General features: G+C 45.5%; 2 long non-coding RNA genes across 3 annotated transcripts in view; one reads left to right on the plus strand and one right to left on the minus strand.

Moving 5' to 3' along the window:
- LOC135911866 (uncharacterized) overlaps nt 1-25173 on the minus strand; it is a 279105-nt gene extending 253932 nt beyond the window's left edge. For both annotated transcript variants that reach the window (XR_011509150.1, XR_010567483.1), the window contains exon 1: nt 24920-25173. This is a non-coding gene — a long non-coding RNA (uncharacterized lncRNA). The remainder of the gene's footprint in view (nt 1-24919) is intronic.
- LOC135911859 (uncharacterized) lies at nt 19228-20705 on the plus strand. The gene is made up of 2 exons (XR_010567482.1): nt 19228-19340; nt 19405-20705. It is a non-coding gene; the product is annotated as an uncharacterized lncRNA (long non-coding RNA).
- Nucleotides 25174-25460: the final 287 nt, after the last annotated feature.

Raw genomic sequence — 25460 nt, forward strand, 5'->3', positions numbered from 1 at the left:
TTTAACTTGAAAGAATTACTTTGTGGTAGCTAGAAAGGAAAGAAAGCTAGACAGATGGAAGATAGCTTGAAAAGGGGATTCAAATAAGTGAATGCATGTTTCAGCTCTTGGTGACCTCGAAGGAATTGTGAAATAGAAGTGTCTAAGGAACTTATAACAATAATAACTAGTACAGTATCAACTCAAGCACAGTAAGATAAGCGGCCGGGTATAACCCCATGAGTAATTGTATGTTAGCGCAGATAGTCAGCCCACATGTGTGCAACGTCTGCCACGTCACCTGAACGAAACTGTACCACGGGTTTCAGCAACGGGACTACCTCAGATTATTACACTCGAGACATTCAAGACAATTTTTTTTTTTCAAGCAAGCATCGTAGCAGCGGCGGACAAGGGAAATAGCGCGATAATCCGCAACGCTCTAAAATACGTTTACAGCCTTTGGCGTTTATCTTGCCACCGAACACTGATCGTCATCTGCCTGGCTTGCTTTTTTTTTTGTTCACAACTCCGCACCCACTACTTTTCTGTCAAGAATGCTACGTCACGCCATTCGTGGCCTAGCTGGACTTACCTAGAGCGCGGGCCTAAAGGAACGACCACGAGGCGTAAATTACGTATATTGTTTGAAGAAAGCACAACCAACAAAAGAGTGCAAGTCCTTCTGAGAGTGCATGCAATTATTTAGTGCCAAGAAATGAGTAAACGCTCAATTCATTATCTTAAGAGGCAGGTCTTATTGAAGAGTTCAGGTCAGCCACTAATCAAGCCATAGGTATGAAAGGGCTCTTGCGCAACTTTCTGCCAAAAACTTACCGCCTAACATTAGTTTCCAGTAATATAGAAATACAGTTTTCATAAGTACAAAACTGCCATAAAATACACTGTCATTCCAGTGAATGTATCTTTTCTTTAATTTGAAGCCATGCCAGGTGGAGTCCTCACCTAGCGCCACTGGCATAGCGCCAGGTGCCACTGGCATGCTTTTTGGCCCGCACTACCAGGCTGGCCCGTTACTTTGCTCTCGACTGCACTTGAACGCTTTTACATTTCACCTTCATTCAAACGCAGTCGCCATTCTCGTGGTCGGACCCGCTACCTCGAACTCGGCAGCCCAATGTTACAGCCACTAACCTATTGTGGCGGGTCAGTTAGTGTTTTCTTTTTGTCTTTTTTACAGTGCGCAACGTTTTGGTGGCACCTCATTAATCGCACTGCACAGTTGTACAAGCCGATACCTAACTTTATTGATTGGTTTCACTCATTCACGATTTATTTTTTCTAGCTCTCTTGCTCTCTACCTCGCTGGGTGTGTGTATAAATGTATTTCTATCTATATAGTGACAAAGTTCACGGATGTGGATTTAAAGCCCCAAAAGTTACCCGAGATGCGTGGCTCTCCGTCTCGTAACAAAGTGCGGACTACCAGAAACGTCGTAATGGAAGAGGCCGGATGAAGATTCGCTACCTGGGCGCAACCAATGCTACCGGAAATAGTACGGGTCTTTTTTATGTTCGTATCGCTTGTTCGCACAGTGCTCGTATACTACTGTATGCAGGTATGTACGAGCATTCTTATGTTCCATGGCCACCACAAGAGGCTACTTAATCCGGGAATTGAACCCGCAACCTGGTGCTCAACCTCATAATTACATAACCACTGAGCCACCTGGATAAAATGCCGACGTTTGACTACAGCTCGACACAAGCACAACCCCTATTAAAGAAACGCACTATCCCATATACCCTATATCCAATAATTCTATATGGTCGTAATATATTACTGTACAGGCTATAGGCTTAAATAATGTAACGAAAAATTAGACAGGGGGCTAGTTGGTAAAACATAGAAACGTTATGCATGGCTCTGCTATCGCAAACACCAGAGACCTGCAGAGCTGGGGGAAAGCCAGTAAAGTAGTGCCAAACCACACACAAGACTCGAGCGCCGGCAACGCGTCCCTACGGCGTCCGCCAAAGGCGTCTGCTACGGCATCCACGATTCACGTGCCATACGCCGCAGTGGACGCCGCGGTTGTCTCCACTCTGTACGGAGAGGCGGGCGAGGAGGACATCAAGGCACCCCAGCAGTCACCGGAGAAGAACGCCCCTCCTGCCTCGCCTGACCCCCCTGCCTCGCGCGCCACAGGAGAGGGCACACATCCAGGCCACGTTCCTCGCTCGTGTGCGCGCCACTCTTTCTCCCGTGCTAGAGTCCACCCACACTCACCGCATCGCTACGCTGCGCGATGCTATCTTTATACTCTGCTTTCACGCTCTCTCAGCGCCCCCTCCCCTAGCCCGGTGAAGCTGCGCACGTCAAGAGAAACCCAGCGTGATTGTAACAGCTCCATTGTAGAAATACGTGTGCAGACACTACGAAAAGATGAGACTGAAGTAAGTACACAAACACAGGACGACACCAGACGTCCTGTATTTTTGTACTTGCTTCAAGCGGGTCTCGTAGTAAGCAGGGTGTTACACCGCGTTAGTTCGTATTCCATGCTGAAGTGACGAGCGCAAGAGTGAACACGGCACACTAAAAAGGCGACAAGGACAAGCGCAAACTTCCAACGGTGTTTATTACAAAAAGGTATCTATATATACTCTCGCGTGCTTTAACATAAACAGTTACAATCGTGCAAGACAACATGGTCATCACAAATAAACAAGAGCGCACCATGGCCGCGCCAAGGCTTAAGGCGGCTCCCCACATACAGACTCCAGGAATGCAAATTCTTTAGCAGTCAATGCTAGGGTTGGTTTGCTAACGCAGTTGCTTTCTGCCGGCTGCCTCAATCATGAGCGCAGTGTTTTCTGGCACGTTGCTTCCTATTATTTGGTTTGTTTGTGTTTTTAAGAGTGGTTGACATTTGCACTGGGAGCAATGGATCCTAGAACACCCTCTCTCCCTATTTGAATTTTCTGATTACGTTCCTGTAGTCTCACGTTTAGGCACCTTCCCCTTTGTCCCGCGTAACGTTGCCCTCAGGAAAGAGGTATCATACACTACTCGTCTTGCATTCGACTAAATCTTTTCAGAGCACAATATTGCATGATTTTGATTGCCTACTGACAGAACTGGTTTTGGCGCATAACTGAGATAACTTGTAGGGCGCGGAAAAAACAGCCGAAACTCCCGCTCTTTGGCCTATTTTCTTTAGTTTATGCGAGACAGCATGAATGTATGAGTTTTCCGCTAGATTCCTGCGAGCAGTATCACGTGGGCCGATCAAGTGCGCGAGAGCATATATACATGCCTTTTTGTAATAAACACCAGTTGGATGTTTGCGCTTGTCCTTGTCACTTTTTTAGTATCCCGTGTCCACTCTTGCGCTAGTCACTTCAGCTGCTAATAAGTTTTGCTGCGCACAAGCTTTATTACATGAAATTCATACACAAAAAACAAATCAGCGCGAAAAGCGAACATAGCAGAAAGCCACAGCACTATTGCGTGCTGCGGCAACCTGTGCTTGTGTTTTTCTCACACTTGGCTTCAGCTATGCAGTAACGAAACGCCTGAGCTGCCATCTTGTGGGTATATGGATCTCTCTTTCTTAAATCTCAACCGCGCACCCCATGACTGCCGCTTTCTTTTATCGTTCTCTTTCTTAGCGCCCGTATTGCAGCCGCGTATACGCGACCGATAACACGACACGAGATTCGTTCGCTGCACTCGCTTCCGGTAACAACTTCCGGGCTACTGACAACGCAGCGAGTCGTAGGGAGTCAGGCCCACTCGCCAAGAGACGCCCCGGTACATCGTGTCCACCGCTGCATTCGCGAAGCCCAAGGAACAGCAAAGCACATTCGCGAAGCCCAAGGAACAGCAAAGCAATCACCGGGACGGGCATGAAGGCGTCCCCGAATCTTTCGGTGAGGCGGAAACGATAGCAGGGTATACATAGACCGGCGCCTAAGGTGAAAAGATAAACTTGTCGCGACGCGTAAGATCAAGTGACACAGAGAAGGGAATCCGCGTCGAAAAAAAAAAAGATACCTCCTTAATCTCAATCGCCGCCCAGAAATGGGCACTGCTGGACTTTTATTTCGCGTTGGGTTTGGGGGGAAGCAACTCTGGCGTCGCAAAACGCTCTCTCGAGTTCTGTCGATGTCACAGGCCTTTGCTCGGTTCGCCTGCCGCCTCCATGATTGTTAGTGTAGTTGCTTCTTGTTTTCAGCTTGTTTTTTTTATGCTTACGTACGTTCTTTTCGTTGTGCGTTGCAATTACCCACACCATCTTGCGTTTCCCTTCTGAAATTGGCTGCGATTTTCTTTCTTACTTTTCTTTTGGGGGGGGGGGGTAGAGGAGGGGATGAGGCATGCTTAAAAGCTGCTGAGAGCCTTTATATTTTGACAAAAGATGTTTGACAGCTATCACTGCAAAATTGTGGCATTCTTGAGTCTGTGTTTTCGCGGCAAGAGATTCTGGGAAACAGACCTTTTTTTCTCATTTTCATTTTACTGCGGTTGCCGTTATGGTCTCCTCTGTTTTGCTTTGGAAGCGTCTCCTGAATAATATATGTGCCTCTAAAAGTGCACACATACAAAATAAAAATTGGAGGACGCTTAAGCTTCGCCTTCAAGAGTGGAACGCGACAGCGTTCCCGTCGACCCACCAAGGGGTATAAGACAATGCGCTGCGGCACAGCGATCGCTTACGAGGCGCCCCGCATCGGACTTAGCGTCCACCTATCACGCGGTGAGCGTCGAGCAACGCAGCGTTCGGCGCGGCAACGAAACGTGCGCCTGAGCGAACGGAACGAACCAAAGAACTCGGTGTCTCGGAGGGGAAACGACCTACGCCAGCCAAACGTCGTGATCGGCACGGGCAGAGAGATAGATAGATAGTAATCTAAAGAAAGGAACGGCGCTTGATTCTGCAACCTGGAGCACGGCGAAGCGTCGTCAGGGGAGAGGGAGTGCCGCGACGCGCCTGGCAGCGGTCCCAATGCGCGCGCGGCGCGCCTCCTGTCGGGGCAGCGCCGTACATTGAGAGGTGGGGGTCTTCTGTGTTTGCCGCAAGATGGCTCTGCGTGTGCGGAAAGCGCAGAAGAAATGCAGCGGAAACGCACTTCGCAACTCGTGTAATTGCGACTTCTGTACGTTACATGTTCATAATTACCGATATACACCGCAGTATAACTTTCCACGGCTCGTTTAGAAGGCAACACCGCATTCACTAGTGGCGCGTTTGTACCGCCTGGAAGCATCGAACTCGTGGCTGAGTGGTAGCGTCTCCGTCTCACACTCCGGAGACCCTGGTTCGATTCCCACCGAGCCAATCTTGGAAGTTGCTTTTTATTTATGAAGCGCCTGCCGTGATTTATCGCTCACGGCCAACGCCGTGGACGCCGACACCCGACACCGGCTTTTCTACGACACGAGCTCCTTAACGCTATCGCGTTAAAAAGCGAGAAGCATTCACGACGACATAATTGTATACGTCAAGGTTTCTCTGTATGGGGCGTGCGTAATCTTTGCACAGTTATTTCCTTCGGCAAATGATAGCGATGCCAAGGAGCACTTAAACAAACCACGTTTCGTGTGGCTTGTGGCCGTAACCCCAGTGAGTCGCAAGGTGAAACTTTAAAGAATGTAGGCCGGTTGGCTTCAAATGAAAGCCCTGCTGATTCTATATAATTGGGACTGCGGCGTGCTGGATTATTTACCTATAACATGAACGGTTTCCCAGCTCATGTTAGCTAAGCTGTTCAAAGAAAATGAAAATCCACGAAACACGTGGAAGATACGAATACAAAACTTACGGTTTTCTGTCATCGGACCTTGGTCGAACATTTTGGGTCTCTTAATCTTATCTTGCGTCGTCTTTTTTTTTTCTATGAGTGGCTTGGCTAACGTTGGCTGACACACACGGTATATACTAACAGCGCAGATATACTGTGTATATATACTATATAGATATATTGTAAACGTCTATATATACGAACAGCTGAACAAGGACTGTAAAACAGGCAGAGCACACGATACAGCGCCAGCTTCCAAACAAATGGTCCATTCTGTAAAAATCGTAAACATTTTCGATATAACGCGCCACCAAATTTCCCTGCTCGTTCTCATTACCTTAACTAAATTTTCAAGAGAGCTTCATCTCCGCACTGTGCATTAGGTTTGCGCAATGTTTAGCTCGCTCATCGAAGCTCCTCTGCTTTTAAGTAACGGCTCGAAATTGCTGGGCCAGTTAGTGATTGTCTGTGCACGTACGCAGGGGACCGATGAGATAGGCTTGACAGGAAACACAGTTTAACCGCTAAGGACAGCAAAAAAAAGGAACATCTTGAACCAAGCTGAACTATAGCCTTCGCAAATGTGCACTCACGGCACTACACCACTGCAGTGACGAGCAGCGGTCGAAAAAGGTATGTCTCGAGTGTTGGCCAACGTTTCAACAGGGTAGTCCTCTTCGTCCAAGCAACGATCCTGACTACGCAAGTCACCTTGTCGAAGCGTCTCCACCTCCCTGCATGCATACCCATCACCTTGTTTGCATTTATATTGCTATAGTCAGATTTCGCATTCTTACGATCGATGCGCCCTGCCATCAGTAGACCCCTTTCTGGTTGCACGTGGACAGCATCCTACTGAATGTGTTTTCGAAATCGCAAATGCAATGGCGTGCAGCCCGAAAAAGAAGTTCGCGTAACTCGTCATGCCCAATGTATACGCATGTTGAAGACACATGCAGTTGTCAGCACACATAGGGCCCCTCCTCTCTTCCCTAATCTGCGTTGACGGAAGAAGAGTCGATGCAGTAGCCTGTGGCTCACTGGAGCTCCGTCTACGCCCACTGACGCGATATGCCATTAGCATACATGCCAGTCTCACGACACATCCGCGGCGAAAGACAAGAAATGGCGCGGTCTAGTGGTCGCCACACCGCTTTCAGGAGTGTGTGCGATAGCGATCCACGGTGGCTCATGCCTCTAATGCATGAGATCGAGTAGGTGGTGTCAGCCGCGCTGTCATATTGACCGGCAGCAGGGGATTAGCGAAAGCGTACCTCTGAGGAAGTGGCTTCGTGGGCAGCGCAATGAAACATGTACGCGACATTGCTTGCGACACGCGCCATCTCGTCGCTGATATACGGAGGAGGATAGCTGACAGCGATACTTTCTTTCGAGACACATGGAGTGAGGGGAAGGGTTGGCTTCGGGTGGCCGATATTGGAGATCCAGAGCGTTCGGTAAAACCGATACTGCAAATAAACCGACAGTTTAGTATGTTATGGCACGTTGAGACTGAGGCAAGGAAAAAGACTTGCCCAAAACTGCGAGTTCCTATTGGCCTTAGTGGTGTTTGCTAAAGTAAATATTTGCAGATCGGTAGACGAACGCAAGTCCTGAAACAAAAAACGTAGCTTTTTATTCCGCGTGCCTGCATTCGTTTTGTAAATGAAGGAATTATAGCAAAGTGAAGGATTATTTACTGATTTACTGAATAACCCAAGAACAAGTAACTTCAGGGAGGACACAGGTGCTACCTTCTAAATCGGTAATAAAGAAGATTACTCAGATCCAGCGCACATGTTGGAACCTCTGTGTAGCGAAGCGTCTGTGAAGCACTCAATTAAATTCCATAAAACCAAATTCATACAACTACGTTTACTGCAATTCTGTGCGACGAATAACCTCATGAAATGTTTACATTTACGCACAACACAGGCTTCATAATTCACGCATTGTTTATGTTTGTGAATTTACACCACGTTCAGGCTATGCCGAAATTCAAATGGCAGTTCTTGCGAATGCCCGCTGTGACACGTGGACGCAGTGACGTCAGGAGGACGAAGGCGGCGTTTGATGTCTGACGAGTGAACAATGGTGAGGAGGACGCGGAATTCGCTGGTAACGTTAGCTCTTATTCGCTCGCTTTGTCACAGCGTCAGTTCTAAATGCAAACTGGCGCACGCACTTGATTTAGGACGCACGTGCAGCACGGTGTCCCACACGTGGCGATTGCCTGAAAGAGCTACTCAGCATGGGTACGAGAGCATTTTGCGGCCTAATGGTTAAAGCATCAGAATCTTGTGTCGGAAAACCGAGGTTGAATCTCCCCATTAGGCACGTACTTCTTTTGTTACTATTTTCTGCTTTTGACCTATTCGGAAAGACGATGGCGGAGACAAGGATAATGGCGCTGGCAGAACCAGCCTCAAAGCCACCATAGTCAGCAAAGTCAGGGTATGCTCTCTAAGAAAGGAATTCGCTTTAAAAAAAATGCAATGAGATATATAAATTCAACGTCATTCCGCACTGCGAAGGTATATGACCAGGGGAGCTGCAAACATCGCGGTAAGAAATGTTCGAAATCACCGATAGGTTGTTTTCAAACCAAAATCGGTTACGCACACGACAACTGAAGCCAAACGTATTGTCCGCGAAGTCTATGCGGAATCTCGCATCCGCACCCCTATAAGCATCAGCCTTCCGAGCGTGGTACCTCCGTCGTTGCGCAGTATTCATCGCTTTGCAATCTGAGAGGCCTTCCACCTGAGCCCACCGCTTACGGGCAGACTCCTCGGCACGCTCCTCGCTGGTTCGGACCACCCGCCGCTCTCGCTCACGATGACGTCTGCGGTCCCGAAGTTGGGCCTCGTGAGCAGCTTGTTCTTCGGCGGTGCGCACTAACCTCGGTCTCCCCATACGGTCGAACGCAGCATACTAACTGCCAATTCGGTTCTTTGTGCAGGCGCGCAAATGCAGCAGATGACGTGTTAGCAACCACCTGTCACAAGAAGTGAGTGAGTGAGTGAGTGAGTGAGTGAGTGAGTGAGTGAGTGAGTGAGTGAGTGAGTGAGTGAGTGAGTGAGTGAGTGAGTGAGTGAGTGAGTGAGTGAGTGAGTGAGTGAGTGAGTGAGTGAGTGAGTGAGTGAGTGAGTGAGTGAGTGAGTGAGTGAGTGAGTGAGTGAGTGAGTGAGTGAGTGAGTGAGTGAGTGAGTGAGTGAGTGAGTGAGTGAGTGAGTGAGTGAGTGAGTGAGTGAGTGAGTGAGTGAGTGAGTGAGTGAGTGAGTGAGTGAGTGAGTGAGTGAGTGAGTGAGTGAGTGAGTGAGTGAGTGAGTGAGTGAGTGAGTGAGTGAGTGAGTGAGTGAGTGAGTGAGTGAGTGAGTGAGTGAGTGAGTGAGTGAGTGAGTGAGTGAGTGAATGAGTGAGTGAGTGAGTGAGTGAGTGAGTGAGTGAGTGAGTGAGTGAGTGAGTGAGTGAGTGAGTGAGTGAGTGAGTGAGTGAGTGAGTGAGCGAGCGAGCGAGCGAGCGAGCGAGCGAGCGAGCGAGCGAGTGAGTGAGTGAGTGAGTGAGTGAGTGAGTGAGTGAGTGAGTGAGTGAGTGAGTGAGTGAGTGAGTGAGTGAGTGAGTGAGTGAGTGAGTAAACATTTATTGGGTCCCGCAAAACGCGATAAAACGCTCACCCGGCTAATCCCACGACGGCACTGACAGATCTAGTCGGCCGGCCCGATAGCGTGCGGGCTGGACAGCCAGGATTTGGTCCTCAAAGACGGGACTTCGCAGGAGCGCGTCCCACTCTTCCTTGGTGAACTTCGGGCCCAGTGACCCGCAGTCCCAGAGCATATGAGGCAAAGTAGCAACCTCACCACAGGCCACGCAAGAACAATTCGGACAAATCCCGGGCTATATTCTGTTAAGGGACCCCGGATTTCGGTAGGAGTTCGTTTGCAAGAGCCTGAGCGCGACCGCCTGCGGCCTGCTTAGCTTGGAGTGAGGCGGCGGGAGAACCCTTCTCTCTAAGCGAAAGAATATGATCGATACGCGCTGAGGTCATTAGCGTCACCTCAGCGCAGACAAACCGAGCAGCTGGCTAAGTCAGGAGCTGGGATATCTGTCAAAACCGCATTACGTCCACACTTCGCGACATCTCGAACGTCACCAATCGCCATCCGATCGCTCTCTAACCACAGATTGTCGCACACCACACCGCTTTGTGCCTGTCCCTGATATGTTTGTCTTTCGTCGCTCCCTGCGCTGTAGTCGCTTCTGTGTGGATTACAATCCAGCCCGTGTCATGCTTTCTTGCCCGCTATACCATCTGCGTAGATTGAGACGAGAACGCAAGATAACTGCTGCTAGGAACATCTTGGCACTTAATTACATGGAAGTACTACGTGCAATTGTTCTGCCACTGGTTTTACAACATGGAGTAGTCCCAGGCCTACGTTTCGCTTAAATATTTTCGCTTGTGTTTTTCATAGAATTTATTATGCCAACCCTATTCTCAAAGACAAGTTACTCCTCTCTCCATCTTATATATCGTCATGCACTGACCACAACTTCAAGGTAGGAATACCGCTTTGCCGAGCTGGCCTCTGTATAAATTCATTTTTTCCTCGAGCTGGAAATGACTGGAAACATCTCCATGCCTTCAGTCACCGACGACAACAAACGTAAGAAAAATGCCACCGATTTTGTATGCCCCACCTCTCTGTAATACCTCTGTCCCTGAGAGTACTGAAACAAATAAATAAATAAATAAATAAATAAATAGCAACTTGAATTGAACCCCTGCACACAGAAAAGAAATACATTGGAGTAGTTTCAGAATTGATCGCGTTTAAACTTATAATATATATGCTTACAGCAAGTCCGTCAAAAATATAACTGTAATGTAGCGCCCCCTCCGCAAAAAATAAAAACCTTTCTTTTTTTACGTAGCGCAGACTACCGAATCATGGCGCAGCTGGCTGCAACCTCAATTCACATCTTTCAGCTCCCAAGCCCTGCTCTCCGCAGTTGTTAATGTATGACCTCGGAAAAACACTGCAAGTAATTTATTCTTCCGGAAAGCGCACTTCCACCCACCCCCATCCCCCTCAACGCTTTACCTCCTTGTTCAAACCGCTTGAAACTCTACTTCCGGAATCGCGAGCGGCTGCGCCGAAGAGAATGTACCCTTCTTGCGTTCTACTGCAGAAAAGTGCCTAAAGCAACTACTACTGATCAAATTTTAAAATACACTGTGAACATCCCCGTTGGGAAGGACTGTATTTACTCGTGTAAGGCCGGCCCTTTTCTTTTCGTAATTTTTACTGGGTGCAAGCCTTACAGGAGGCAAACTTATGGCTACTCACTGAAGCCCCCGAGCTGCGCGCTCAATCTACTGTGCAAATAAATACAACCACTGGCCGCGGAGTACGAAGACATTTTCTGCGGCTGACCGATTTTTCAGACGCAGACTATAGTGTCATCTTGTAGCGGCTTGTCGAAATTAACCAGCACGCGAATAGTAGCGTGACCCTTAGAGAAACTGTTTTTTTTTTTTTTACATTTTGGAACTCCGAAGTTGGGGTGCGGGCGTTACGCGTGGGTGGGGCTTACATTATTAAATACGGTATGGTAAGTGTAATGTAGTGCCTTCTCTGCATATCTGAAAGTTGCAATGTGGAAAAAGATTGTTTTGTTTTACGTGCCAGAAGCACGATAGGATTATAAGGCACACTGTAGTGCAGGGACTCTGGATTAATTTTGATTTCTGGGTTTCCTAAACGTGAACCTATATTTGGGTACACGAGCGTTTTTGCGTTTTCTCCTCCAACGAAATGCAGTTGTCACGGCCGGCAACCAACCCACAACCTTCAGTTGAACAGCGCAACGGCATATGTCTTTACCGTGAAGGGTAACGGAACTGTGGTGCATTTCCTGCAAAACAATTATTATTTCGCTATAGGTTGAGGCGTCTACCCAACGCCTACACAGGGTGTTCCAAATATCATACACCAAGATTTAAAAGTATGCAAATGTCACTTAGCTGGACAGAACCAAGGTATACTGTTGGTTGTGGCGTGACTGGCCGATCCAGGCACTTTGCGTGTATTTGCGGGCCTCCTTCAGGCTCGGAACAAAACACTTCTTTATAGTGCGTATTGAGCAACAGAAAGCTGTATAAGGAGTTTTTTATGTTGCTCTACAATTTTCTCATTAGCACATTTCATCTAATTCTAATACTTGAGAAGTCGATTACCCAATTAAGACTAATTATGTAATGGGGTGGCAGGCAACATATAATCTGAGTACTTCCAAGCGACGTCTAACAACGTTACCTTGGTTCTGTCTAGCTACGTGGAATTTACAAGTTTTTCAAACCTTGGAACATTACTTTGGCTCTGTCTAGCTACGTGGAATTTACATATTTTTCATGCCTTGGTGTATGATCGTTTGTACACCTTGTATAATCATTGTATTCCTTCCTTCGTCACCCCGCGCGCGATCTGGGGGTTCGAGCGCAACAAGCAGCGCATTGCAACACGCTTACGCTGAACTATACGTGTCCCTGTCAAAATTTCTCCCACTTGATCGTGTGCTCTTTACTTGCAGTCTCTAAACAAGAACAGCGTTTCTCACAGGCACCAACAAGGCTTCACTTATACCAATTCCCACAGTGCATGGGATCCGCATATTCACTGTTCAATATAAAGCCGACTACCCAACACCCATATAATGACTGCATTCTCTTTGTGCTATCACCTATCCGAAAGCTTCGATAAGGAAACGGGAAAAGGCTGGAGACCCCTTTTGGCATACCACCTAACGCAATTTTCGTACGCGAATTCCGCAGACTACCCCGCTTCGCCATTTATGCATGATCATCTCCTAATCGAAACACGTCGAGAAGATTAGTGCAGCGCGAAGGACAAAAATTAGGTGCGCAGCTATTAGGAGACAATGACCTGTGGCCCCTAGGGCATCGATTAACCACGCCGCTCTTCTCAAACTGTCGGTAAGCGGTGATGTCACCGATAATTAAGACAAACTCCGGTAATGGCTTCGCGAGTCATTCCATAATGCGACATAGGGTCAATATTTGAATAGCCACTCATTCGGCCGTGCTAGTTCCATGCTGTGAGCCAGGCACTGTTGTCAATCGCGGCATGGTCGCGGCGGGAAATGTGTTGGCGTTTTCTGGTAGCGCCACGTAAATGTGGAATAAAAATGCAGGGAACTAAGGCGCCAGCCCACTTGCAGGGCCTCCGTCAGACTTCGCTTGAACACGAATTAAGAGCGTTTTCATACGCCCAACAGAATGACGCTACATATTTCTGGTTGAATACCTCGAAACTGCTAGCTGAGCTAGGCGAGACGGTGGTTCGGGCTATCTGGTAATGCGCAACACTTTAATTTTTAGCGCATAATAGGACAAACGATAACGCAAAACATGCTTGTGCCTGTCGCTTTGCGTTGTCTTTTGTCCTACTCCGCGCTGAACATCTATATGTATTACATTATAATGCGGTTTTCTCTCCACAGCCTTCGTTGTTTGCTCCTTAACGATTTGCTCCTCGGTGTCAAACTGCTGGGCATGTGTATGTTTTTCTGAGTAAGCTTGAGGGCACTAATACATAGTGAACCGCATCCGGACCTCCTGTGCCTGTTAAGTTCTCCGCCACTCTTTCTAGTAGGTCTAGCTGCTCGTCCTTCCCTTTTTGTCTATATATACATGCTACCCTGTGTCTACGGTTACACCAGAACCTCATTTACGCTATTGGTCTCCATTCACGACTGACTTTTTTTTTAATTGTAACGTTCATCCATGTGTTATAATAAAGTGCAACTGTCATTCTCGCAAACGAAGACAGGAGAGTGCAATCCGCAAGCCTATCGTGGATGGAATAACTCGAAAAATCCAGCCAGTTACATTGGGTGATAATATTCGACCTCGCCAAAGCAATCTCGAAAACTTTTGTCTTCGGTCAACGTAGCCCGCTGAATTCGTCTGAGAAAGACCAGGTCGTCGCGTCCATAGAAACCGATCACGAAGAGCGCGAACGTAAACTCGAGTAGCGTACATCCACACAGCATCTAATACTTAAGGTTATTGTGATCTTTTTTCTCTCTCTGTCTGTCTTAAATAAAGACGTTACAAATCCAATCCCTTCCCCGATTTTTGGTGCCAATACGCAACTCTCTGAACGTTGAGGGAGCTAGTGGCAATGACCGCGCCAGGGTTCTGTGTAATAAAGCAATAAATTACGGCAGGAAACCTATACATGTAATGTCGGCTCATAGGTATCCCTAAGGCACAGAAAGTTTTTATTGGAGTAGCACGTGATATTCAGCGGCTTTCTTGGTCTTCCTAAAACTAGATGATCGTCCTCTGAGTGAACATGCAGAGAGTGCTAGAGCACCGTCCCCACCGATCATCGGCTCAGAAGGCAGTGAAGGCACTTTTGTGCTTTCTCAGAACGTCTGGTTTGCATGAGCGGCTTGGACTAAAGTACTGTCCGTACACGTCTCTACACTCTCTCTCACTCTCGTTTCTCTCTCTTCCCCTTCTCCCTTAGCCCAGCATAGGGTAGCCAATCGGATATTTGACTGGTTAACATTCCTGCCTTCTTTATATCCATCTCTCTCTCTCTCTCTCTCTCTCTCTCTCTCTCTCTCTCTCTCTCTCTCTCCATCTATCTATCTGTCTATCTATCCCTCTATCTATCTATCTATCTATCTATCTATCTATCTATCTATCTATCTATCTATCTATCTATCTATCTATCTATCTATCTAATCTAATCTAATCGTAACACGCTTATCAAGCTATTTATCAAAATTTTGCATCCTATCACCAAATCAATTTGGGTTTCGGGAAGGTTACTCAACTGATTTGGCATTAATATTTCTAACAGACAAGATTCGGCAGGCAATTGACACTGGAAATTTCGCTGGTGCATTATTTATTGACCTTTCTAAAGCATTCGATTCACTTGTTCATAACATCCTTTTTGCTAAATTAGACTCTATTGGTATAACTGGCCCGGCACTGCAATTACTACGTAACTATTTAAAAGATAGAGAATACACTGTATCAATCTGCAACACTTACTCGCACCCTAAAACAACTAACATTGGTGTACCACAAGGATCTATATTAGGGCCTCTCTTGTTTTTAATATACATTAATGACCTCCCAAAGTACCTAAAGTCCTCTGAATGTATCCTTTACGCTGACGACACTACCATCTTCTCCTCAGACAAAAGCCTTGATTCATTGATGTGTAAGCTTAATCACGACGCGGCAAATATTGTAACCTGGTGCCAACTAAACAGACTACACATTAATACTGCCAAATCTAACTTCGTGATCTTCTCAGCTAAACAAAAACATATCTCACTGTATCCATCGCTAACCTTTGCTTCCAGTGCAATTTATCCTGCTGATAGTGTACTGTTTCTTGGCGTCATATTAAATAAACACCTAAAATTTGACGAGCATGTTTTATCTTTAACAAAGAAGGCAGCATATGGAATTAGAATATTAATTAAAGTTCGCAATTTCTTTAAAATGAAGACACTCATCTCCCTCTACTACGCTTTTATTCACACGCATATTAATTATTGCATATCATCATGGGGAAACACGTATCCCACACATTTATCTCCACTACAGCATACACAAAATCAAGCAATTCGCATCATTACACGTAGCAGCTACACATCGGAAGCATCTCCATTGCTCAGATCTAACGGCATTTTATCGTTACAGAAATTAAATAAATACTCACTTGGACTACTTGTTTATAAATCTGTTAACGGAAAGCTCCCATTCCCTATAATTACTACCAGCCAGTATCCATATTCCACGTCTACCCGTTTCGCTTCTACCAACAGCTATTTACTACCAAAACCTAGAACTAATTATGGTAAATTTACTACTAATTTTTCAGCCACACTACTTTGGAACTCATTACCGTGTCATATTAAGATATCCTCTCATTTTTACACATTCAAGTCAAACCTTCGTAAATTTTTGCACTCAATATAACAATGTGATCGTTATCATTTTATTAATAAGTGCTTTGTGTCGTTAATGTTTTACAGCGTAAGCAAGTGACTAACTTAATATGGTGTCTTTTGTGTTTTTATATAGCTGCTTTGTATTTATATATCCTACTCACTTGTAATGGGAGGTCCCCTGTACAGTCTGTTGACTATGGGACCTCCCTCTGTATGTATGTATAATCCCCATTTGTAACCTTATTAATATGCAAATAAAGAACTCTTGAACTTGAACTTGAACTATCTATCTTGATTTTCCTATATTACTTGTATTTTTTGAAACAACATTCTTGGGGCGAGGAGAAGGAGGGCACTGGTCATGCGCCCATTCTGCGTCGACCCCCCAGAATATATCTTTGCCACTGTAACAAACGGGGCATAAAAGCCTTAAATGTATTTAGACGTGTGTCATACTTCTCGATGTACGTACGCCTCTCGTCAAAATTGCTCGCTCGTCTACACAGTACTACATCGTCCTCCTCCTGACGAAGAGAGCTAGCAGCTACTGGTGACGAGGCCTAGCGTGTGTCGTCCGCTACTGATGCTACCTCACTAGCGCAAACAAGATTCGTCTCATTTAGATACAAACACTGATGTGTACGTGCCTCATTTTCATTGTTTCAGTTATTTACTCTCATAAAATGAGCAACACCTACCAGTCTTTATGCTGACTAAAGATCTTTTAGTTTTACTTTAATAAAATAAGGCTTGTGCCCAAGCTACTGCAAGGATTCTATAGATTTGATGAAAATAGAGCATAAGTAACACAATAGTGAGTGCCCTAGTTAGAGACTGCCAGAGCCGACTTCCCCTTCTCCTCCCCACCCCGTCGGCGTGCCTCGCATTGCGATCGGTTTTGCCGAATAAAACGTCGAAACCGAATTTTCCTTTTTGCGTAGCAGCATACAGGATCAACTTCATTAGAAAAAGTTTATGCTTTATCAAAAATCGCATTTCACATTCCCTTAATCTTGCACAAACACAGCTGCATGCCAACAAAATAGACCTAAGCAAAACTCGAACGCACATTTCGCTCACACCGTGAAGAGTGAGCGAAATCCCATAAACTGAGACTGTATACAAAATGTCAATCCTCCTAGCCAATTAGTTATCTCGAAATTGGCCACGCGAATCTTTACAAAGAAGTATGAATTAGCAGCTTTATCGTGCCCATGAAAAATGCCTTAGAAAATTTTATTCCACGAGGCGAAACTCGAACTCATCGACCTTTTTCAAAACTAGAACGATTCCATTGATCCAGACTTGTGCTGCCATCTATTGGGCCCCTGTTTACCTGAGACAGCGCGAGTGGTGACCTCCGAGATAGTCGGTTTCGTGTGCGATCGATGCCTTGTAGAGCGCTGGGAACATCAGGTGCCATGGCAGAATCCAGTACGGCATCTCGTCTTGCTTTTCGAACCACGGACAGAGTTAAATTCATCTATGACGAACATCATTGAAGTACACCGGGAATGCAGAAATTATCTCACTTTCCGAATCGGAATTCAACTTTTTTTTGTCGACGAGCGCTCGGGAAGTAGACAATGTAAAAAGGCTTAAAACTTGGTTGAACTGAATACTAATTCAATGTATTCACGCTGCTAGTTTGAGTTACAGAATTAGAAATAGGCAAGTAATAATGCATATTTGATGATATCAGATTTCGGGCGACACATGCCTATTACTCTTCTAAAAATGCTTTCCAGCGCCTGCGGTACAGCTTACCTGTACTAGGAAATACTTGCGCTACAAATATCCGTAAACTCCACAGTGTGCAGGCACAAGCACTCAGAACTTGTCTCGATCTGCCGAAAACTGCATCTTCAATTGCGACACTGGCCATTGCCAGAGACGCTTCTTTGACAGTCTACATCGATACAGATGTCCTGAGAGCACACATCCAACACCTGACTAGGATTCCCTTCCACCATCTTGCTTGCCTGTCAGCGAAAAGGCCACATTCAACTTTTGCCTAAGGTATTGTAAGACATCAGTCCTACTTGCCATCACAATTTACGCCTGCTATACGACTATACCTGACCCGTTGTGGTGTCTGCACCAGCCGCAAGTGCAGTTGACAATTCCAGGCATCAAAAACAAAGCCGGAGCGGATTTGCAATATTTGAAACAAGCAATCTTGGAACACATTCACAACGTGCACATATTCCGGCAAGATGTCTACACAGATGCTTCGGCGAAACTCAACAGCTCTGCTGCTGCCGTCTTCATCCCCACGAAATCTGAAGAAATCAAATTAAAAACTTCATGTGTGACCACATCGACGGGTGCAGAACTCGCGGCGCTCCATGCTGCACTTGATTTCATTAAGCAGGAACCACGGCAACAATGGACTGTCTTTAGTGACTCCAAGGCAGCCCTTCAGTGCATACAAAGCCCTAGGCGCCACCCCAAGTAACCACGGATATCCGTGGGACGTCCACCATAAGTCCCAACGTCCACCCATCCGGATATCCAACACGGACGTCCGTGGGACGTACAGGAGAAGTCCATATCCTGTTTGGATGTCCGAAGGACATCCCACCGGGATGTCCATGGGACATCCCATTTTGAACGTCCGCTGGCTGTCCATAAATAAGCATGCCCAGGATATACACTAGGGAATTATATATAAACTAGCATAAATATATTGCCGGAAATTTTAGTCTGTTCATATTATATTTGTTTATTTTTGTTCTCTATCGGACACAGTTCATTCTTTTTTCAAAGCAAAATAAATATATTTCCAACTTGATATAAGTTCTGCCCACTTTAACATCGTAGTATTAAAATACGATTTTTTTTATATCGGTGGGTCATACAAACAGTTTGTAGTTTGCTTTAAAAAAATGGTCCTGACCTCCGAACATGTAACTGGGACGCTATGTAGGTTCAGGTTTATCATTGAAACAAGAAGTAAAACACGATGTTGGGCTAGTTGGTGCATTGTATTAAGAAAAAACCAGCAAAAAAAAAAAAGGCGGACACAGGAAACGTACACAAGACAGGCCCCTTCCAGCCTCTTTCCTGTCGTCTCGTATGTTTCCTGTGTGCGCCTGTTTTTGGCTGGTTTCTTAAAACAGGAAGTAGTCTACAGTGTTCAATTGTGCATACAATAATATCATTATAGGTAACAAAAACAAATCTCAAAGGCTACGCTTTTGGTGGCCGCGTGCGTTGAAAGCGATTACGAAAGCTATAATGCGTCAGAGCCGCCATGCATTGACGGTAATCTCAAAGGCTATGTTTTTCTGGCGCCGACAGCGTTAGCAGAAACTAAAAACTCGAAAAGCAGATACCGAATATTCCCAGAATAAGTAAATATTTCACTGTGTAATAATACACTATCTTAAAAACCTATTTATGTTTGCGTAGATGCACGTGGAAGTGTTAGAACCTTGGCAAAGCAGAACGCTTCAGTCATCCAATGCAATCCAAGCTCTAGCCATCGTCGCCACGCCATTTTTCATTCTGCGATCGTTTTAAGGGCAGTGGAGCAGCGTTTGTCACCTACCGTGCCTACCGAAGTCTCCTACTCAGCTACCAAGGTATGACAGCTACATCGATTTCTTTTTTAATTCGTTTGGGTATTGAAATGTGTTTTCTTCACAGGTGCCAGGATGCCTAGACTGCGGGAGAAGCCGCACGCGCGAAAAAGAGCGTCGCTGGAAACAAAGACGATATTCGAGGACTTCGGATCTCGCACCGGCAACCAGCAGTGAACAGCTCGAGAATTCGCAAGTCTAGAACTGTGCAGTGGCGCGTATACCCCGCACGCATGCATTATCATGTGCGGTCGAGCTGTCCCTGCAAACATTTGTACGCCTTGTGATGCTGGTCGCTGCACCGAGGCGACATCGGAAGTTCAGGACGGTGGTTGTGACACTACGCGCACTAAGGACAATGTGCCTTGCTTCCCTGATGGATATATACTCTACGTGACGCTTCGGATGGTTCACTTCGCTGTGAGAACGGAACAGGATCCCTTAGGAGAGGTCTACGCACAAGTCAATGCGGGTTCTCTGGTAAGCAGGACCCCGGAGTCTACATTTGCTTTAGCTACCGCGGACTCTTCATCGGCGCCCTTTGATTCTCCTGGCAAACAGCTTCTCCTGACTAATGCGCTCATGATTAGAGCTGTAGCCGTGAGTAGCGGCAAGATCGCCTGCTGATCTCTACGAAAATAAAAAGCTCCTTTTAAAAAAGTGAAGAATATATTAGTTGTTTTTATCTACAAGTTTGTTTAATATCGTGAGAATATGGTCACTACGGCCACGGCGGGGACATTGTAAACGAGAGTACGCATTCGATGGCCAAGTGAGTTTTAATAATTGTAAGAACGCACTACGCCACGAGAAAGAGCTATTGTTTAAAGAAAGTGAATAATATATTAACTGTTCTTCACTAATAGTTCGTTTAGCCACGTCAGAATGTCGAGACATTGGGAACGAGAGTACGCTTTTGACGGCAAGTTGACTTACGAGAACGCACTACGTCGCGAATAACATTTTTAAGCTGCAATACCATTAAGCATGACCGTGTGGCACCCCGCGAATGACATTAAAGTTTAAGGCATTAGCCAGTTAATGTCATTTTTTGTGCCCGTGTGGCACAGTGCTAGTGAAGTGATGTAGTCAAGATTAATTCCTTCACGTCATTTCTGTTGCTTTCGCTGCTTAATAATGCTAATTCTTTTTGCTCTTTTTATTCCATGCTGCATACTCAAATGTCAAAGCAGGGTGGGCAATAAGAATTTTTGTTCTGTTCTCTACCTTGTGTTGTGCTATTGGAATTGCAAGTTTTCTTCTTTATCCGTGTATTTATTTGTTCTTTGAACAGTATGCATATATCTGCTTATTGGTCTTTTTATGTATATGTATAAGGTGACAATAAAGGTTTCATTGTATTTGGAAGTTGGTGTAAGTTTATTTCTCGTTTATTTAAAACAAGAATGCATTCAAGCATTAGACCAATGTAATATATATAATGGTCGGGTGCTTGAATGTGTCCCGGCCACTATTGTCGCTTCAAGGTATGTGTATAGCTGGAATATCCCCGGGAAGACACACACACACACACACACACACACACACACACACACACACATATATATATATATATATATATATATATATATATATATATATATATATATATATATATATATATATATATATATATATATATATATATATATCCTGAACGTCCCCTGAATGTCCATGCTGGATGTCCGCGTCGGACGTACTACGGATGCCAAAGCGATTACCTTTGGATTTCCCAGGGACGTCCCTCGGACGTACGTCGGACATTCATGGATATCCCACGGACATCCCGAATATCCAGAAAGGACGTCCGTCGGACGTCGCCCGGATGTCCGTGGTTACTTGGGACGCACCCAATGATTAAATGACTTCAGAAATTGGACACATTTATCATCACAGCCATGACAAGGGACATAACATAATCTTTTAATGGCTTCCAGGACATTGTAACATCAGTAGGAACGACCACGCCGACGAAGCCGCCCAAACTGCGCATGAAAGTGGTCAACGAGTCTTCATCCCGCTTTCGCGAACAGACGCTGCGGCTGGGCTGCGATTGATGTTCCGTGATTGCACTTTGTCCCTGTGGGACTCGAACGTTTTCACCATGTGTCGCTTGCGTTCGTTGTCTCCGGACATAAGGATGCACCTCCAGCCTGGGTTAGCACTACGTGAACAGACCATACTGTACCGGCTGTGGCTAGGCGTTGCTTTTAAGAACTCATATGCTTTCCTTATTGAACGTGCGACACATGGAACAGCCAAGAGACAGCTTACACACATTATCTGTGTCTGACTGCGATATAGTGCCCAGAGACAAGTGATGTGCAGAGTACTGGACCAGTTGGACAATCGTCCACTATCAGAACTGAAAGCTTTACGTCCGTGCTCTGAAAGAACATCCACGTTGAAGGCCTTACTCGCGCTGTTAAGGTTCCTGCGGTCTACGGGGCTTAACAACAGACTTTAATAATGCCGCGGCTTACCGCTCTATAGTGAACGCGCTTTGTTAGTGCTCGTCTCGCTTTCTAGCTCTCTATCTCCCCCTTCCACTCTCTTTCTCTTTTTATCCCCTTTAACCCTTCCCCCCGTGCAGGGTAGCCAACCGGAACTACCTCTGGTTAACCTCCCTACCTTCCTCTGTATTATCGCTCTCTCTCTCTTTCCAGCACCTCGGATTTGTCACTTATCCTAATGGGTAAAGCCATAGCATTTTGACAAAAGTGTATTTCAGGATCAAATTCCGCATTACTCTCAGCAGTGTTCTTAATTAAACTTCAAATATGGTTGATTGCATGAACATTAACATGCAACTTCACATTAGGCGTTCTCACATAACTATATTTATTTCTTTTTTAATAACAGCACGCAGATGCGAATGTAAACAAAGTAGAAAAGCATATCCATAAATGTAGCGCGAAATATCGTCATACTGCGACCGTTATCACATACAAAAACAAATGAAGGATATGTGAAAGTAATCGCATTATAATCGAGTGCAGCACAAGAAATTTCAGAAAGAAATTCAGTTTTTTTTTAACTGAAACATACGTCATCATATGTTTTTTTTTTTTTTACACACGCCATCACTTCGGTTCAAGAAATGACATTCAGCGAACACTTTCAATTTTTTTAAAGGTTGCGTGTGGCAGATAGCTCAATTCTAGTTTATCAGCTGGTCTACTCGAAGCGGCGGTCACCACTTGCACAAAAAATTGAAATGCAAAATTGACTAATTAACAATTATTTACTAATTAACTTCTAGCTAATTATCTTATGACCACTATTGCAATTTACAAATTCTAGAAGTGGACTTCTCAAGGCGGCTATACTTGGAACGAATTTTCAGGACGACACCAGTTTTGAGGAATAAATTCCCGGACTTTGCGGAGAAATGCATTGGCGTTCCAGTTACTTGTGTGCTTCGGTGCATGAAACGACGCTTTGTTAACAAATTCACTGGAACGCCAATGCATTTTTCCGCAAAGCTCGCGAATTTGTATTTAGAAACTGGTGTCATCTTGAAAATTTGTTCAATCCGCCATGCGAACTCCACGCCTATAATTTGTATATTGCAATATAGGTCATAATGGAATTAGTTAAAATTTTATTAGTGGACTTTTATTAAGTAATTGATTTTTCATCTCAATTTTTTTTTGTGCGAGTATTGTCCGCCGCTTCGAGTAGACCAGCTCATGAACTAGAATTGTGATATCTGCTACGGGCAACTTGTAAAGATTTTTGAAAGTATTCACTGAAACACCCTGCATTCACCTATACTACGTTGCCGGGTCACACCACAGAATCATCACAAAGGGGGACATACGCAAGACACATGGTTGGAGCACAAAATACATTAACTTTACACATGGCCTTGACTGCTAGTGGTGGCACCCTGTTGCCATGGTAACACATTTTCCGAATCAGCATGGCCTCAGTGATCGGATGACGCTCGCTGATGCAGCGCGCCACCAGATCCTCAGAGGCCTCAGAAACAACCACGTCGTTCCAGTTCCTTACTCTAGGTGGCGCCAAAGGTCTCGGAAGCGCACTGCTCCCTACCGATAGACAGCCGTAATGGTGGTTGCACCTAGGAATAAATAAAAAATGGGTAGATCCAACGCTGGTGTTGGGATCTCCGTGAAACGAAGCTCTCGTGATGTGGTTACTGAAAAGCTTATAAATTTGTCCATTTCAATCATGCATTTATAGCGTACAAAAAACTTGCGCGCATATGGGCTCTCTTGAACACGTGTGCTACGCATTGTGACGAATCTTATATTGGCTCATCGACTTCTTCTGACCGATTTTAAACGTACGGACCGCTTCTTCGCCAAACCCCCGTTGTGGGTGCGCCTATACTGAGGAAATCACCATCGCAAGCAACACCTGGCGAGCATGTGTCTGAACTGGTTGGTATTGGCCCGAGACAAGTATACGTGCGTTTGGTACCACCTGTATGTAAGTCGCCTGCCGTTGCCACTTTTACAAGTGCAAAAGTTGTACTTTTGCGGTGGTACATGCTGCGCACGTCGACATTTACGTGTATAGGTTCTTTCTAGGTCATCAATATGTGATATGTTGGCCAGTGCGTGCACGTTTCTTGCATATGGTGGAAACAGTACCAAGGTAGAAAATATCGTTTGTGGCCTAATGGTTAGAGCATCGGACTGCTTAGCTGGGAGACCGAGCTTCGATCCCGAGATCAGACCACGTGATGCAAATCTTTTTTTAAAGTATGAGCTGTCCAGCAAGAGGGCACAATCCAGCGGCCGCGGTCAAGAAAGTCCGATACGGCTCGCAAGAAGAAAAGAAGCTTCACCTAAAAACAATCGACGCTTTGCCACGAGTCAGTGAAAGCGCTTCGACTGAGCACAGAGACAACAGATGGAACGTGATTGTACGAATTGAAACATTCAGCACGGAATTCCTGCACAAACTTCCGATAATGATTGTCATGGACAACGTTAGCTTCTTTGAATTTGTTCAACGGAACTAAGGGAATTCCTTCTTTCAAGGAATTCTGCTTAGTTGCGGCTTCTGCCCGCCACTTTTTCAACCTCCCTCGAACTGAAGAGCCAGCGTCTCGTAATGTTCTTCATTTTCCATTATTTCTTCTCTTCATCATGGTCTTTCACCTAGCCGCGTCCCCGTTTATCGCCATCGTTTTTCACACAGAAAGGCAGATGATAACAGATGGACGCAATCGTACGGAAAGAATCCTCAAAAAATACAGCCCCATGTGCTCTTTCTACAAAGATGCCAAACGGCACTTTTATGTTGAGAAATTCCTACTTTTCGGCAAGTTGTTTTCTTGGAAATTCATCATATGTTTTAAACACCAGCTGCAACAAAGACATACGTTTGCCGACTCACGCAGTTCAACCTGCATTGGTTTATGGTTTTCTTGTTCCTTCACCTAGACAAGCAACCAGATCTAACTGTCTGGCCTGTGTTCCGGTATTCTCACTGTCAGCGCTACAGCAGTCTAACCACAGTCACGTCTTAAGACCGACTTTGCGTTTGTCATCGAATATTTACTTAAACTAACCCGAGCAGTTCAACCGAGTTGTAGGCGTACTTACATTGCAGGTGTTGCATGTGATGACCGTGATACCAAACTTGCTATAGTTGCGAGTAGTCACGCATCCTTGGTCGACAAAGCACGTTTACGTAACGAAAAGAAATAAAACACTACCGTAAAGATGGTGATGACCGTAAGGCGTCGATATAGCCGCGATGACAGCAGCGCGATGTAGTTGCAAGTCAGACAGATCCATAACGAAAAACAAGATAAACCACTGCTGCCAACATGCCAAGCGCAGACAAACAAAATTATGCCGAGACCATCCACTAGACGTGAACTCAATCTCAGATGCCCTGCCCACTGTTATCTTGCCCGCTGCTGTGTTTATCCGCTGTATGTCTGCAAGGTAGCGGACGAGGCATCTAAGATCTAGTACTATGTAGATTGATTCCGAACATGTCCAATGTCAATAAAAAAATAACTTTCATTCGTTTGCCGCTTCTAGCCAGATAGATAAGAAATCTAAACTTGCATAGCCAAGCCAAGCCTGTGGAGAACTGCGCAGCGGAAGTCCGGATAGTTTTACCCCCGTCTTGTAC

Source organism: Dermacentor albipictus, chromosome 10, assembly GCF_038994185.2.
Source record: "Dermacentor albipictus isolate Rhodes 1998 colony chromosome 10, USDA_Dalb.pri_finalv2, whole genome shotgun sequence".
NCBI classification, from domain to species: domain Eukaryota; kingdom Metazoa; phylum Arthropoda; class Arachnida; order Ixodida; family Ixodidae; genus Dermacentor; species Dermacentor albipictus.